The sequence below is a fragment of the Dryobates pubescens genome, chromosome 4 (assembly GCF_014839835.1).
Source record: "Dryobates pubescens isolate bDryPub1 chromosome 4, bDryPub1.pri, whole genome shotgun sequence".
Taxonomy (NCBI): Eukaryota; Metazoa; Chordata; class Aves; order Piciformes; family Picidae; genus Dryobates; species Dryobates pubescens.
In genome coordinates, this window is record NC_071615.1 from 35,752,543 (window position 1) to 35,769,018 (window position 16,476).

A 16,476-nucleotide genomic window follows, 5' to 3' on the forward strand; every position below is an offset into this window, starting at 1 on the left:
CCTACCCATTGGTGTCATTGAAGATGCTGTAGGCTATGTGTGCCTGGTAGGTCTGATGCTGGGACCACAGCAAATCTATCCCCTCTAGAGCTGCAATTGGTGGAGTCAATCTGCATCATCTTTGACATCTTAGTCTTTGTAGAGAGACACTCAGCTCTTACTGAAATTGGATCCATCAACTTTTAAATACTAGCAGAGAGTCACTTAAGAAAATCTTTACTGTAGCACACCGGTGCAAATGTATGCCATGTGCAAACTGCACTGAAAGGATTAACATGAGGGCTTAATTTGGCCTGCCAATTAGACTTGAGAAGGAGAGATTGTGGCCAGACAGCAGCTGTAAGAAGAAAGAATGAACAAACTCAAACTTGTGCATCTGGTCATGGCTCTCACCCTTGTTTAACTGTCTGGCAATTGTGCATATGCTTGTGTTGTTCCTAAAAACTTATCCTGCAAGTGAACGCAGATAGGAGGAGTTGCTGTTTCTCTCCTCCACCGTGGTTTCACCCCACTGTGAAGGCCAGGCTGATGGTGGGAGGGTACCCGGCCTTGCATTAGTGGTAGCTGTTTTCCTTGATCTTTCTTTGGAGGAGCAATCACATTAATTTATTCATGGAATGTCATGGTGCTCAGTTCTGAGGAGGAGTGTGAGCGCTTGCCTTTTGTACTCTGATTCTGGTTTGTATCTTTTTGTGGAGTCCATGTGTCTACTGCCTGATAGTTAATCCCACTGATAGTGTGATTTAATAAGAGGGGGAAAAAAATGATATAGCTGCATCCTGCCCATTATGCCCTTAGGAAGGAGATTTTAATTTGCTGTCAGATGTCACTGATGGAGCATTTGGCTTCCTTTCATCAAGTGACAACTGCAGTTTTAAGAGTACAGTACAAAGTGCCACTTTGAAGCCAAACATCTCAATTCACAAGTGAGGGAAGGATAAAGTTGTGCAGCTGGAGGATGCTATTTCTTCTCAGCAGCTGTCATTGAAAAGGCAAGTGAATGCTCTAGATGTCAGGTGTCATAAATGCTCCATCCAGAGTTTGGCACGTGCCTGGTAATATCATGCAAAGTGTTGGAAAGAAGTTTTTGTACACGTTGAAATTCTTCTCCAGATAAGCTTGTCCTGAGTTTTGCTGTACTGAAGTCTTAGAAATGAGAAATAAATATAAGCAAGGTCTGCAGAAATAAAGGAAATGTGTGAAGAAATAAACTCTGTTTAAGCAGAGTTACAGAGCCTTTTTATATCACTAAGATCAAAATACATGACTTTGGTAGGAAAAATGCCCATGACAAGTTCTCTGTCCATGCCCCCACTCCCTAAATCCATAGATGTACCTGCAAGGTGACATCTTCACCTTCTGAGGACAGATGCATGTATGCAGCAGTGGCCAAGAATTCAAATGGGGGAAGAGCAGTATTCCAATAGAAGACATTCTTTACACAAGGAAAATACTATGTTGTATGCCTTCTGTATACTCTACCAGCAGTTTTCAAAGTGTTCTTATACTCCTCTTTCCCTTTTCTTCCACTTCTTCACTGGAGGCAAATTTCACCACTAGGACAGAAGAAAAGAACAGCTGAAGCCATGAAAAGCATCCAGGTCTTTTCACTTGATTCAGACTCTAGTCCTCTTCTGCCAGATCCTTGCTTGGAGGAGTGAATTGTTTGAGAGAACTGGTGTGTGAAGGCAGCTGGGAGTTCTGGCTATATGAAGGATCCCAAGTCTCAGATGTGTGATTGGTACATTAAGTACCCCAGACTGCTTGTGGAATGGTTCCCAAGTTTGCAAATAGTTTGGTCTCCAGAAAGCAGATGGATGCTGAGTTGCATTCAATTTGTCCTTTTCTTTCCAGAGTGTAGTCAATATGATCTGTGTTTGACAGCCACTGCACTATTCATGTATAGGAACACTTACTAAGAGTCAGGAAAGAAAAACAGGAACTTAGGATCTGTTTAGGTCTGATGCCTGCTGACAGCTGAGGCTAAGAAAGGATAAGGTTTGAATCTTATTTAGTGAGATCTGTTTGGCCTTGGACTCTGGTGTTAACATACAGGTTTTCTGGTATGTACTGTTCCTTTTCAGTTGTCAGTGGTTGGCTTTCTCTGCTTATTAGTTCTGTCAACTACTGAAATCAGAGCATCTTTTCCTATTCCAGCTGGCAGTTGCCAAAGCTATGTGAAACAGAACTGAATATACAGAAGAACACTTTCATCTGTTGTTATGTCAAGTGAAGATGTAACACTAGAAACATAGGGGTGTTTATTGATGCAGGAGCCACCAGGCACTGAGTGCTGGAATTCTACTCAAAGGAAGCAAGCTGTGTGGGAAGAGAAGAGAAACTCTTCCTGTCAGGTATCACATCATTATAGGTGAGTCCAAAGAATAAGAAGTAGCATCTTCTTCCAGTCCATTAGTACCTCTGCACAAGGAATTCTTTGACAGCATGTGTCTGTGGTTCATTTGATAGAATTCTAGATGAAAATTAGGAAAATGTTGCATACATTGTGCCTCACTGCATTGAGTTCATGTCATTTTTTATGAGGAAAGGAGTACAGGGCCCCACTGCACAGGTCTCCCTTCTGTACTCACAATCATGGGAGATTTAAAGAGATTATCATAGAATCACCTGGTTGGAAAAGACCTTAAGCTCATCAAGTCCAACCATCGTTTAACATCTCCCTGTACACAACTGTTAGACCAAGGTTGAACGGGTCCAGAGGAGGGCCCCCAAAGTGATCAGGGGTTTGGAACACCTCTGCTACAAAGACAGGCTGAGAGAGCTGGGGTTGTTCAGCCTGGAGAAGAGAAGGCTCCAGGGAGACCTAACAACAACCTTTTAGTACCTGAAGGAAGCCTACAAGACAGATGGAGAGAGACTATTTACAAAGGCATGTAGTGATGGGATGAGAGGCAATGGCTTCAAATAGAGAAGAGTAGGTTTAGACTGGATGTTAGGAACAGGTTCTTTACCATGAAGGTAGTGGAACACTGCAACAGGCTGCCCACTGCAGCAGGTTGCCCAGGCACCATCCCTAGAGATACTCAAGGTGAGGCTCAACAGGGCTGTAAGCAACCTGATCTGGTTGAGGATGCTCCTGCTTACTGTGAAGGAGGTTGGCCTGGATGACTTTTGGAGGTCCTTTCCAACCCAGACCATTCTATAATTTGATGATTCTAAGGCTAACAAGAAGAGTTAGGTATGGAAGTAGCACTAACATCATACTAATTTTGCATTGCAGATGGCAAGTCCATGAATACTGTGGGTGACTGGAGCAGTCATCTGCATGGATGTCTCCTAAGGAGAACTCATGAGTCCACTTTGTCTTTCAACAGAATACAACTGATTCGTGGTTGCATGCAAAGACTTAATTTAGATGTTTCCAGAGTCTGTTCTATACCTTATAAACCTTAATATACTAGGAATGATTGATAAATGCTGCATTTGGATTTGAGTTAAAGATTTGTTTCCCAATTTGTCTGAAAGGTAAAGAAAATCTCTGCCCTCTTGACCACGTATCAGGTCTTACAATTTTCTGTGATGGGTTTGTAGTGTGTGTTGAGCAAAATGTGGCTTTTAAGATGAAAGTATGGTTTGATTTTTATACAGGAGGAACAATGACAGGAAATGTCAGTCTTTAGAATATAATGAGCTCAGGCTACATTTGTATTATTTCCTGCGCTTAAGTTTCATTACAGTAATTTTCCCAATGAATACATTGCATAGTATGCTATTTCCTCTTCTCATTACCATCTTTGTCATGGAGAGGAGGTTATAGAATCTCAATGATTCAGTTATTTAAACCTTTTTGATAGTCTCTCTTTTGAATGACCTCTCTGTTTCACCTTTTCCCTAAGGTTGCTGTACTGGAGAATAGGAGTTGCTTTCAAATAAAATTACTAAAGAAGGAAAAGGGCAAGGCAGTTCAGATTGCTCTTATCACAATTACAGAGGTTATAACAAGGATGAGGAAAAAAAAACCACACACACAAAAAAAGCACAGTCTGAATCTTCACTATCTTTCCACTGAAAAGCAGAGCAAACAATAGTAATTATTGTACATGAATCTGATGCAAAGCTCACTGGAAATCACAGATTCCCCACATACCAGAGTTAAAAGATTGTTCAGGCTTCAGACACTATCAAATCAGGGGTAATTCTGTGTTTGGGGTTAAAAAACCCACAGTCCAAACCACTGTTAACCACTGATTGCCCTGGTGAGACCACAGCCAGAATATTGTATCTAGTTCTGGGCTCCCCAGTTCGAGAGGGACAAGGGTATACTAGAGAGTGTTGAATGGAGGGAATGGAATATCTGTCTGATGAGGAAAGGCAGAGAGACCTGGGGCTGTTTAGTCCAGAAAAGAGAAGGCTGAGAGATCTTATTAATGTTTGTAAATATCTGAAGGGTGACTGTCAAGAAGAAGAGGCCAGGCTCTTTTCAGTGGTGTCCTGAAACAGGACAAAGGACAATGGTTACAAACCAGAACCAAGGAAATTCCACCTCAACATGAAGAAAAACTTCTTTACTGTTAGGGTGACAGAGCCCTGGAACTGGCTGCCCAAAGGGGTTGTGGAGTCTTCCTTCTCTAGAGACTTTCAAGACTGAGTGTGTTCCTGTGTGGCCTGCCCTAGGTGATCATGCTTTGGCAGGGACGTTGAAGTCGATGATCTCTAGAGGTCCCTTCCAATCCCTACCATTCTATGATTATTTGTTTCTCTGGTAATCACTGAGGCTGTGACTTTTAAAGGCTTTGTCACCTTGCAAAATGTACAAGTGTGATTGGTTTATCTGCATTTGAAATGTTTCAGGAATGATAATTTATGAGACTTTTTTGTATTCAAGTAAGGAGAGAAGATTTTAAAGGCTTGGTCGTTAGCTCAGTAATCCTTTTGGTTTCACTGCAGAAAAATGTGTTAACACGTTGTCAGAATTGCTCTGTCATGCCTCATGCTCTTTCAGGTTGTGCACTTTAGTAACACTTTGATCTCTGAAAGACAGAGTGAGGCAGCAAGGGTCATGCTAATGCAACCTTAGCTCTTCCTCCTGGAATGGGCTGTAATCCTTTGGAGTTATCTGCTGGTATCCAGGGAGAAAATTCATTCTTGGAGAACTTTTTTAGTTTGTTAAAACTTGTTATTTTGATCTGAAAAGCACAGATTTTCCCACCAAACAAAATGATAATGTTGGAAGGATTTCATTGTAATAGCCACCATGGTGCTTTATTTTAGGAAGTATTGCTGGGGTTGCTCTTTTTGCATGGAGGCAAAGCAAACCATGAACTGCACTTGTGCATTATGAAAGATTTATGGAAAATAAAGCTATTTTAGAATCCCCTTCTTTCACCTTCACCTCCCCTTTTCCACCCCACCCCTATCTCATTTTCCCCTTTTTCCCCTCAAACCCAGAGCACCTGGGCTCTGTTGAAGTCTCCTCCCACTCCAGGTGTGGCCACTTTGCCCTCCCCGCCCACTCCCCTTTTTAATTCCCCCCAGGAAGGGCAGCAGCCTTAAGCTGAGCCCTTCTGGGCGAGGGATCCTTCTCTCATCACTGGTGAGTGCCCATGGTGCACACTGGGTGATGGTGGTGGTGACAACAAAGGCCGGGGGGCCTGGTGGCCCCCCGGTTGTTAGGGCAATGATTGATGATCATTCCACTATCCCCCACGGGTGCTGGCTGGGGTTCCTCAAAGGGGCTGAGCTCCTCTGTGTGGTATCTTGGCTGGTTGAGGGTCTTGCTCCTGGCTCTGGTATGGGTGCAAAAAGGGTGGTGGTGGAGTAGGAGCTGCTTGGGCTGTGATGGTGTAGAGGGAGCAGGGGCTGTTTTGGGAAGATGAAGATGGAGGGGTGGTGATGGTGGTGGAGGCAGAGGGGTTAAACTAGATGACCTTTAGAGGCTGCTTCCAACTCTGGTGATTCTATGATCTAGTTCCAACCCCCTTGCTGTGGGCAGGGGCACCTTCCCCAGCATCTTGAAGGGCATATATTTCATTTTTTACTGTACATAGAAATAAAAATGTAATATGGTAACTATGATGGACTGATGGATTTTGGATCTGAAACTACCTTATTTTGAAAATAAGGTCTTCTGTGTGTTGACGTAAGAAATTAAATGACTACAGGAAGTTCAAGGGTGAATAAAAATTCTTGGCATTAAGAACCACTTAAAATCCTGAATTTGTGGAAAGGGTTTGGCTATTTCAATACTATTCCTCAGCAAAAGTTAGTCATTGTCTGAAGTGTAGGTAGTGGAAACAGTGAAGTCAATTCATAACTCAAAGACAAGTTGTCTTACTAATATATTAAATTATGTCATTCTAGAAAGAAAATTCCATAATCCATGCTTAATTTTGCAGCCTGACTCAAATTTTGATTCAGAAAAAGGGTAGGAAGGTTACTCTAGGAGAGTTGGGCTAGATGGTCTTCAGAGGTCCTTTCCCACCCCTCCCACCCCTCCCACCCCCTGTTTCTGTGACAGGCATTTGTTAATAGCTAGCTTTGCTTCCAAACACACTGAAATGTATGGAAACAAATACTCTTATGTCTACTGATGTAACTTTCCCCTGAGAAATATGTTAGTCTAAGGGTGATTACTTCAGCAACTAACCTCAATTTTGAGTCTTCTATTTAAACAGATTTCCTTTACAAGCCTTCATAGTACCTCTAAAATCGAGTTTGGCTTCTGAGTTAGAAAAATGGTAACTGCCTTAGTAATTGAATAACTTGTTGGTATTCTTCTGTGCTTCTGTAAGAAATAAAGGTAAACATGTAAAAAAGGACAATAACTTAATTTACTTCATTTTTAGCAGCTCTTCTCAGTGAGGTCAAAATGAAACATGCATTGTGATATAGTAAGTATTTTATCACTCTACATTTGTTCCAAGCCTTTCTGCAGCTGCAGTTGAGTTTGTACACATGTGGAAGGCTTGGGGTTTGTATTCTAGTATCTCTTTAAAGTGACAGCTGAGGTTTTCAGTCACAAGTCTCCTTGTAGAGCCCAAGCTGCTCTCTTTTAATTTCAAATGTTTGGTTCACACTTCCTGCACGCTTGGAGATTAATAATTTGGGACACAATAGTTTGAGTTATGGATATGAATTACAGCCCAGAAAGTTCCATCTCTCCATGAGGAGGAACTTCTTTACTGTAAGGATCACAGAGCACTGAAACAGGCTCCCCAGATAGGTTGTGGAGTCTCATTCTCTGGACTAGATTCTTTGGTCCTGCTCTGACAGGGGGGTTGGACTAGATGATCTCCAGAGGTCCCTTCCAACCCCTAACATCCTGTGATCAGATCCCTCAGCATTTAGATTCAAAGCACTGGCCAATGATGTGGATTGAAATGGATTACAGACTGCTTGGGATCCATAGACCCTGGAGGACAATCACTGTGTGAGAAGTACTTAGAGAAAACCAAACACTTGTGTCAAGTTGCAAAGTGTGTTGCCACGCATTAGGACTGAATGGATTCTGCCAGCCAAGTGAGTCTCACCATTTAAAGGCACGACTGAGAAGCCTGTGGTGCTTCACAGGCATCTGAGATACTCAACCAAGAACATTAAATACTAAAAGTTGAGATGAAGGATTCGGTCCTTTCCAGTGTCATTAAGACCCTGGATGTGTTCACTGAGCATTCTAAATGCTGAATAAACTTCACTGGCACAAAGCTTGTTTTCCTACAGTGGGCAGGGAATTTGGGTGAGATACTCATGGAAGGTGCACAAAGGAAAATATAAGCAAAGGATTTACCTGCAAAGCCTTTTTTGAGTGTGGGGATGCTGTTCTCCAGTCTTCATCTGAATAAAGTGGTGTCATGGGACATGCTGCAGTGTTGGTAATGAGTTTTATACCTATTCAGCCTGAGAAGTTTAAACAGATATAGGTTGTGTATCAAGTGGATTTAAAATTGTATTGTCACTGCCTTGCTTTCTGTGCTGATTGCTTTTGTATTGCAGCTCCATGCCTCAATAAACACTTTGATTGTCTATATCTGCCACTTTGTTCATGAGTGTCTCTGTAATCTGTGATACGAAACTCTTTGTTTTAACACTAAAACTCAATGTGTGCTCCTACAATGATTATTAACTTAGGGATATAGCATCCAAAATGACATTTTGCTTTCTAGTCCCCTTCCCCCTGCTCCCCCGTGTACATTGCATGGTAGGCAACAATCCACTTAGGTCAAGGGCTCAGCTTAGTGAAGGAAGCATCTCAGAAGGGGTGTTGTGAGTACAGCTGCAGGCATTTCCACAGGTTTGATTACCATGCTGCACACAGCTATAATAATAAACCTTGGCCTAGCTGTTGTTTTAAACTCATAAGATCTGAAGTCAAACTTTCAGCACAAAGCATGACTGCAGTTTAACAAATCTCTTAATCATGTAGTCCATCTTAATCACATTACCTCAAGAACTGAGTGTTCAGTGTTCACTGAGGACTGTAGTTTTTAGACTGTTTGCAGGACTGTAGTTTTAAAGCTTTGTCTAATCACTATGGTCTGATTTTGTCAGAAGTGAACAAACCTGCCTGCAACTTAGTGTTTATTCTTTTCCTTGTACTATTTGAAGTTATTTCCAGCAGGTTTCACTCCTTTTCTGAAAGAAAGGAGGTGAATGAAATCATGGCTAGATTGATACACATACCTTTTATTGTTACCTTTTCTCATCTCCTTCTAACCACTGAATTTCTTGGCCTGTCACAACCAGTCTGAGACAAAAACAGTAACCTCGCAGCTAAATTTCCAGATGCCTTATGAGATAAATAGCTGGGTGGAGAGACAGAAATTTCTTCCTCTTGGTCCATGGAAGTGTGAGCATAGTCCTGAGACCCAAAAAGATACCAGGTAGCCATAGGAAATAGTCTATACTGCTGCTTTTTTCTGTTGTGTAATTGGGTTCCAGACATGACTATAGTTTCCTTTGGAAGGTGTCAGAGGGCTGATGGCAAGTGTTTTCCACCTAGAAAGTCCTAATGTAAACAAGACTCTTTGAAGTGATTTCAGTTCAGTGGGAAGAAATAAATCAGCAGACTGCCTAGAATTTTCAAATTTCTGGAGATAAATATTTTGCTAGGAATAACAAGTGAAAGGGACAAGGAATAAGAAGAGGCAAAGGTAAAATTTGTCTAGGTGATTTAATTCACAGAATGAAGTTAGTGTTTTGTTTGTTGCTCTGTGTGTTTGCTGCTACATTCTTCACATTTAAGAGTTTCATAATAAGGTTAGTTATAACCTGTGACCCAATTCCAACTTCCAATCTGTCATCTTTGTCAACCAGAAAACTAAAATACAGGGAGATTTAAATTGATGACTGAAGGTTCTGCTGCAGGTCGCTGGTTATACCTCCAGAGCACAGTGCTCTGAACAAGCCTGCTTGGGTCCCGGAAGCACTGAAGTCATCCTAATGAAATGGTCTTTCTAAGATTAAGTTACCCTCAGCAAGTGACTTGAAACTGTAATGTATATTACAGCTATATCCTCCATCAGGATGAGGATAATAATCTCTGACTCCAGCATTTATACCTTAGGTGACACCCTGGAGTTTTGCCATTTCTTTAAAAGAAGATCACAGTTTGCCTTTAATCTATTAGAAGACAGTGGTTCATTGTGCTAACCTCCTGGCTATAGGCTTTTAAATATCTACAGTATAAGAAATCTAACTCAACTTTAACCCTTTCTTTCAAGAAAGGTGATATGTAAAGAGAGAGTCCCGTTCACTGAAATGGAAGCATAAACCAGACATCATAAAGTTTGTATTTTAATTTGTATTGGGGTGTGCTAGTGCTACAATAACCTAAGACATACTTTCAAACTAATTAGAGAATATTATTTGTTTGTAGGCAGAAGAAGGACCATTCTCATTTCTATATGAAGTCACTAGGTTTTTCTGATTTCCACATGCTTCTGAGCATCTACTGAAACACCAAAGAATTAAGTTTTAATACTAGGCAAACATATTGACGTCTAGGAAAGTAAAGTTGTACGCACTAGTCCTCTTTATGGGTTTCTTTAAAGTGGGAGCCTTAAAAATTCCTTACAAGTCTGGAAAACAAGAAGGATATCACAGGCTCACTTAGAAGAAAGATTTCCTTTTCCAAATTAGTGTAAAGAAGTGGCATTCATATTGTTAATTCTTTATTTCCCCTCCACCTAACCAGATTCAGTCATCTATTTAACTCGCACTTCAGGATTTGCATTTGAGCTCAATGGAAAATAATCAAGTGAGATAAATTAAATTAATATCCTTGAAGATACAATTAGTTTAATAACTTTCCCATTTCCATTCCCTTCTTATCTGCATTATCACAATTCAATAACATCCTACAGTAAACCAGCGCCTCTGTGAACTTCTCTCCCTGCCTAGCATGGAGAGATTAGGATTTCTAATTCTAATGCTCAGATTCTCATATCTTGCCTTATATAGCACCTTTTATTGCAAAAGGAAGCTAGATGCTCTGATATAAAGGGGGATGACATTTCTCAGAATTGATGTATATGTGCTTCTGGAGTGCCCAGAGAAACTGGATATGGATGTAGTGGTTTTGCTTGGAGCACACAGGACATCTACCCAGATGCAGACACATGAGTACTCCTGAGTACTCTCACTGAGAGCTGCTCTGCTTTTAACCTCTGAATGTTTGGGCTTTAGGTGGATGGAATATGGATGCCCTGCAGAAAGCAAATCTGCTCTTTAGCTTAAGGGCACTTAGAAGGACCATGGAGCTCCTGTTCCAACCATTGCCAATGAACTGCAATCTCCATGCATTCTTCTCTGTGCTGGATTTGCTTGGCTCAAGAGAGAACAGTTCCCATACTCTTCAAGGTGGTCTTCTATATTGAGTGTCATGAAGAACTTTTTGGGGATAGTTTTTATACTTCTCAGAGCAAACCAAACACCAGTTATATATGCATGAATACACAGAAACACTCCCTGATTTTGTATTTCTTTGTGTTGGCTTTTCCCCCTGCCTTTCTATCTTTCCTATCATAGAATGGCTTGAGTTGGAAGGGACCTTAAGGGTCATCTAGTTCCTGTCCCTGGGCAGGGACACCTTTGTTATTACAAGCTCAGCAAAACCATTGGAAATTTCCTCCGTAGCAGCATCTGTTAGCATAATGATACACCAGGTTCATAGAATCACAGATTCATAGAATGGTTTGGGTTGAAAGGGACCTTAAAGATCATCTTGTTCCAACCCACCCAACCATGGGCAGAGACACCTTCCACTAGACCAGGTTGCTCAAGGCCCTGTCCAACCTTGCTTTGAACACTTCCAGGGAGGGGGCATCCACAATTTCCTTGGGAAACTTGTCCCACTGTCTCACTACCCTCATGTCAAGAATTTCCTCCTAATATCCAGTCTAAATCTCTCCTCTTCCAGCTGAAAGCCATTATTCCTCATCCTATTACTACAAGTCCTGGTCAAAAGTCCCTCCTCAGCTTTCTTGTAAGCCCTCTTCATCCAGTTTTTGCAGTATATGAGAACCCAACCAAGATGTCCTTCTCAGCAGAAAGGACAGATCTCTGTGGGAGTTGTGCAGTAGTAGTTGTTTTGGGTCAGCAATCTATTAACACTGGCAGTTTAAGCCACCGTGTTTCATAATTGCCCTCTGTATGTTTACAGAAAAGATTAATGTGTACACATAGAAACCTTTCAAGCTCATGTGTGGGCTGGTTAATAGTTTACCAAGTGCTATCAAGCTATCTCAGTCCTCCCACTTATCCTTGCCCACGCTACCAAGTGTGCCTGGAGCGGTTTTTAGTGGAAGGGTTGTTCATTATATGAATAGCTCATGCTTTGGTCCTCAGGCCCATTCCAGGTGCACTAGGAGAGAACAAGCCATTTGAAGGAAAGAATTTCAATCCCTCACTCTATCCCAGACTTCTACATGACCTTGGTCAAATCTTTTATATTTAGCTTTCCAAGTATGGTCAGACTCAGATCTGAAACTGTGATGGATCTGGGCGCTGAATGTATGGGGAAATTTTAACCTCTCAGTCATTTTGCTCGTGCCTCTGTATCAACTCACTAGAACAGGTAATTAAATCCTTTTCTTCTTTGAAGATATAGAGAAAGGCTAGGGATAACAATAGTGCCCACATTTTATATAGTGCTGAGAAATAAAAGCCTTCCAGCAGGGTGTTAGAAGACCTGACTAAATGGATTTTGTACATGTTCATAACTTTTTGTCTTGACAAAGCATAAGAAAGACCCAAAATAAGTGGGAGATAAAACTCATCTGGAAGGCTGAACCCACCTTGGTTTTCTTGACATTAATTTGAATTGTTTTTCCTAAGAGGACATTGTCACAATTTATTACTTTTGATGTAAATTAGGCCTTTTTTATTCAGCGGTATGAGGAAGGGAGCATACAAACCTTGCATACAAAAGCTTTACTTTTTATACTACTATGATTCCAGAAGCATTTGAATATTGCTGTGCTAAGGTACACTCTTCTGAAATAGTTTTGGTTTCATCAAGGCCCAGAAGAAGAGTTCTCCCGCGGTAGCTCTGACAGGCTATTTGGCTTTGCAGAGCTCTGTGACAGCTGAAGCTAAACACATTCAGCCTTTGCAGAAGGACTTAAGCATATCAATAAAGAAAGAAATGGAAAACAAGAAGGTTTGTAGATCTAAAAAGAAAAGATTTCTACCCTTTAGGATTGGGTTTTTTTTTAAAAGATGATTAAAATCATGGCTAAGGTTTCACAGGACTTCTCAGTCTTTCTCTGATAAATCCTCTTTCCTCTTTTAGGGGTCTGGTTTTGCTACTTTAATAAAATTGTTGCTTGTAAAATCCAGTTTTAAATGGATAAAATCCATAGAATCATAGAATTGTCTTGGTTGGAAAAGGCCTCTAAGGTTCACAGATTGCATTGGGTTGGAAGGGACCATCAAAGGTTATCTTGTCCAATCATCTGGCAGTGAGGAGGGACACATCCAACTAGATCAGGCTGCCTAGTGATCATCAAGTCCAACTGTGAACCTGACACCACCGTGGACATTAAACCACATCTCTCCCTCCTCTCCTCCTGTGTTGTTTCAATTCTCTGTCTCTTCTTTAATTTGATGCTAGAAATTAAGAGTTAATGGTTCAGGCAGTGACTTCCATTGCTTTGCTTGGGAGAAGTTGTACAAATCCCAAGGACTCATTTCTGTCTCTCAGGCAGGGTCTCTGCATACATTTATTCCATGTTGAAGATAATGGTCTTAAATAGTGTTCTGAAATTAATGAGTATTCATAAATCTGCTGAAAAATATCCTCCAGGCCACTACAAAAGACCAAAAATTAGAATATGAAAAGTTTGTAAAACTCTCTGTAAAGTGGTGATGGACTCTAGAATAAACCCCAGGAATTTCTATTGCTGGCTCCCTTCAAGATCAGAGGTTAATTTCTATGAATACACCTTGACTTTGCATGTGTTTAACAACTTTAAGAAATGAAAATAATTGAGCTTGAGTGAAAAAAGTATATAACATTTTTGCTTTGGATGCTGAATTTCTCTTGTCCTCACAGTGTGTGGCTTTAGCCAAGTTACACTGTCCCCAAAAGCTAGTAATTTAATACATATCAATTACTTCACCATCTGTGATCCAGTTCACAAAATGAGGAATGGCTTAATTGGTAGCTCAATTTCTTTCTTGAAGAGTTTTAAACTCATATGCTCCTCACACTTGACCTCACACGAACCTTTTGATCTCTATATAGATTCATAGATTGGTTTAGGTTAGAAGGGACCTTAAAGATCATATAGTTCCAACCCCCCTGCCATGGGCAGGGACATCTTCCACTAAACCAAGTTGCTCAAGGCCTCATCCAGCCTGGCACAGAACAAGAGGACACAGTCTCAGGCTGCGCCAGGGGAGGTTCAGGCTGGATGTTAGAAAAAAGTTCTATGCAGAAAGAGTGATTGCACATTGGAATGGGCTGCCTGGGGAGGTGGTGGAGTCGCCATCACTGGAGGTTTTCAGGAGAAGACTTGATGGGGTGCTTGGTGCCGTGGGTTAGTTGTTTGGGCGGTGTTGGATTGGTTGATGGGTTGGACGTGATGATCTTGAAGGTCTCTTCCAACCTGGTTTATTCTATGTATTCTATGTATTTTATGTATGTATCTCCAGGGAGGGGACATAGCCTTCTTTGAGCAACAATGGCCTGAGAACATGAGTCTAGCCTGGTCTAGTCTATTCTATGATTCTAACATAAGGTGAGGCTATATGAAATTTGATTTGGTTGACACTCTTTGGGGATTTAGCTAAAGGAATTTCCTATGTATTTGACATAGCCTAAGGGGAAGGAAATTTGGACACTTGTTTTGGATCATCTAGTGCAAGGTAACGACTTACATGTTGTAACCTGATCATAGATCTGAGTATTTGGTTTGGAAACAATCACAGACCTCACTGAAATTACTGGGCATGACAATCACTGTCTCTTAAGATAAATGAGAGCAGTTAAGTGATAGTATGTATTAAGCAGCAACTGATTCAATGAGATTGCTACTATGAACACTGAGAGCAGATCCCAGCAGTCCTAAATTTCTGGAAAGCTGTCTCAGAGCCTGAGGATCTAATGAATAGAGCAGAGAATCAGCAGTCATGGGGAAAACAAGCAGGAAGGACCAGAAAAACAGGAGACAGAGAAATATGTGTTATGACTGAAGGAAAGCCAAAGGGGGAGGGGGAAGCAGCTTTTGGGGCAGAATGATTATTAAAAAGATAGATTTAGAATGATGAAAGAAAAAACAAATATTCTATTGCTTGTTCCTGCTGTATCAGGGATTTATGCCTGTTCCTGGTGAAGGAAATGGGTTGTGCCAGAGCAATCGCAGACTCTCTCATCAATTTATCCCCCTAACAAAACAATTGAGAAAACCCCAAATATCTGGTTAACTACATGGATAAGAAGAATAAGGATATAAAAGAGAGAACAGTATTTCCAGCTGTGGAATTTGCTAGATAGGCAGTGAAGTGTGTTTTTCAGCTGAGTTTTGCATAAGAAACACATTTATGCTGCATTTCTAATGCAAATTGTCTGTATTTCACATGGCCAGAATGAATCCTTGCTGGCTTGATCTCCAGCTTTTCAAATCAATAGAAAGACTCTAATGTATTTTCAATAGACTTTGGAGCAGGCTCTTCCTCCATGCACTCAAAATTACTTACAATCAATTTATGGCAAGAATCTACTTCGGAAAGCCTGAAAACTAGGAATATGCAGTTTCATAGGGAAGGTAGCATCAGTGGCCTAAAAATAGACTCAATTTCAATATACTGATCCAGATGCCCGCCTGCGAAGAATTTAGTCCCTGTGCATATGCCATCTAGCTTTTAGTGGCTTGAACAAAAGAGACAGAAGACTATGTTTAAGGAAGAGATGACAAGTGCCTCTTTTTATCAAACGTTCCCTGCATCAAAATGGAAATACCCAAGGAGTTCATTTTGATGGCATGTTATTTCTTCCCCCCCAGTAACTTGTTGAGTGACTGATACCAAAATTGTTATAGAGAAATGGATCAGCCACTTGGATTCATACAAATGGGTCTGTAAAGAACCTTTTTGTATGGTCTATTTTAATGCAGTGGCCTTTTTTTCCTGTCTGGTTATGTCTGTACCTTATGATTTGAGAATGTTTTGCAGCTTATGGCTGTGGAGGCACCCACCAGCAGTGTCCCAGCTCCTTGTTGAGTTAAAACCTAGGAGAAATACCTTCCTCCCCTTGGGACTTGGTGTCCATGCAAAAAAAAAAAGTCATGTGCACTGGCTAGAAGTTTACACCAAGAGATCTGACATTCTGAACAGTCAGGGGATGAGGAGAGAATGTTTTGCAGAGTTAATATCCCTGCTAATACAGGTATGGACTTGAAGCACTAAATTAGGGAATAGAGTATATATGCTAAGGCCACCAGCCTTCCTGGGATTTAAAAAGAGGGGAGGACCTGAAAGAGTCAGTGAGCAGGGTGGGCTAGTGGAAAAAGATGGGCCAACAAATCCAAAAAGGCATAGAATATTTTGGAGTTGAAAAGTAGGAGAAGAAAATATGATCAAGAAAAGAGATGATGTATTGCTCTGAGGAGGCACATGAGGGAGTAGAGAAAAAGCAACGGGAGGTTGAGTGTAGAAATCTACCTGGATCAGCATGTGAGAAAAGGAGAAAATGGGTGAGGATTAGGGATTAGCATTCTCTTCTAGGAGGTGATAATTTACTGTTGTGCATCTGGCTCCTTGAAATGTGAAATAAGGGATTTTGGGGAGTCCTGATTGGGGTTGAGAGCAGTCACAGGAGTCTTATGTTCCAACAGTACTTTTCCTTGCTGTACCAGTTACAGCACACTGTATCAAATCCATACTATGAACAGCCTGATGGGGCAGCAGAAAAATTGGTAGAGATACTGATTAAAATGTTGCTAGCAGAGTAAACTATTCCATATCTAGAATTGTAAGAAGATTGCAATCAACATCTTAGTATTTTGCAAAGATCCA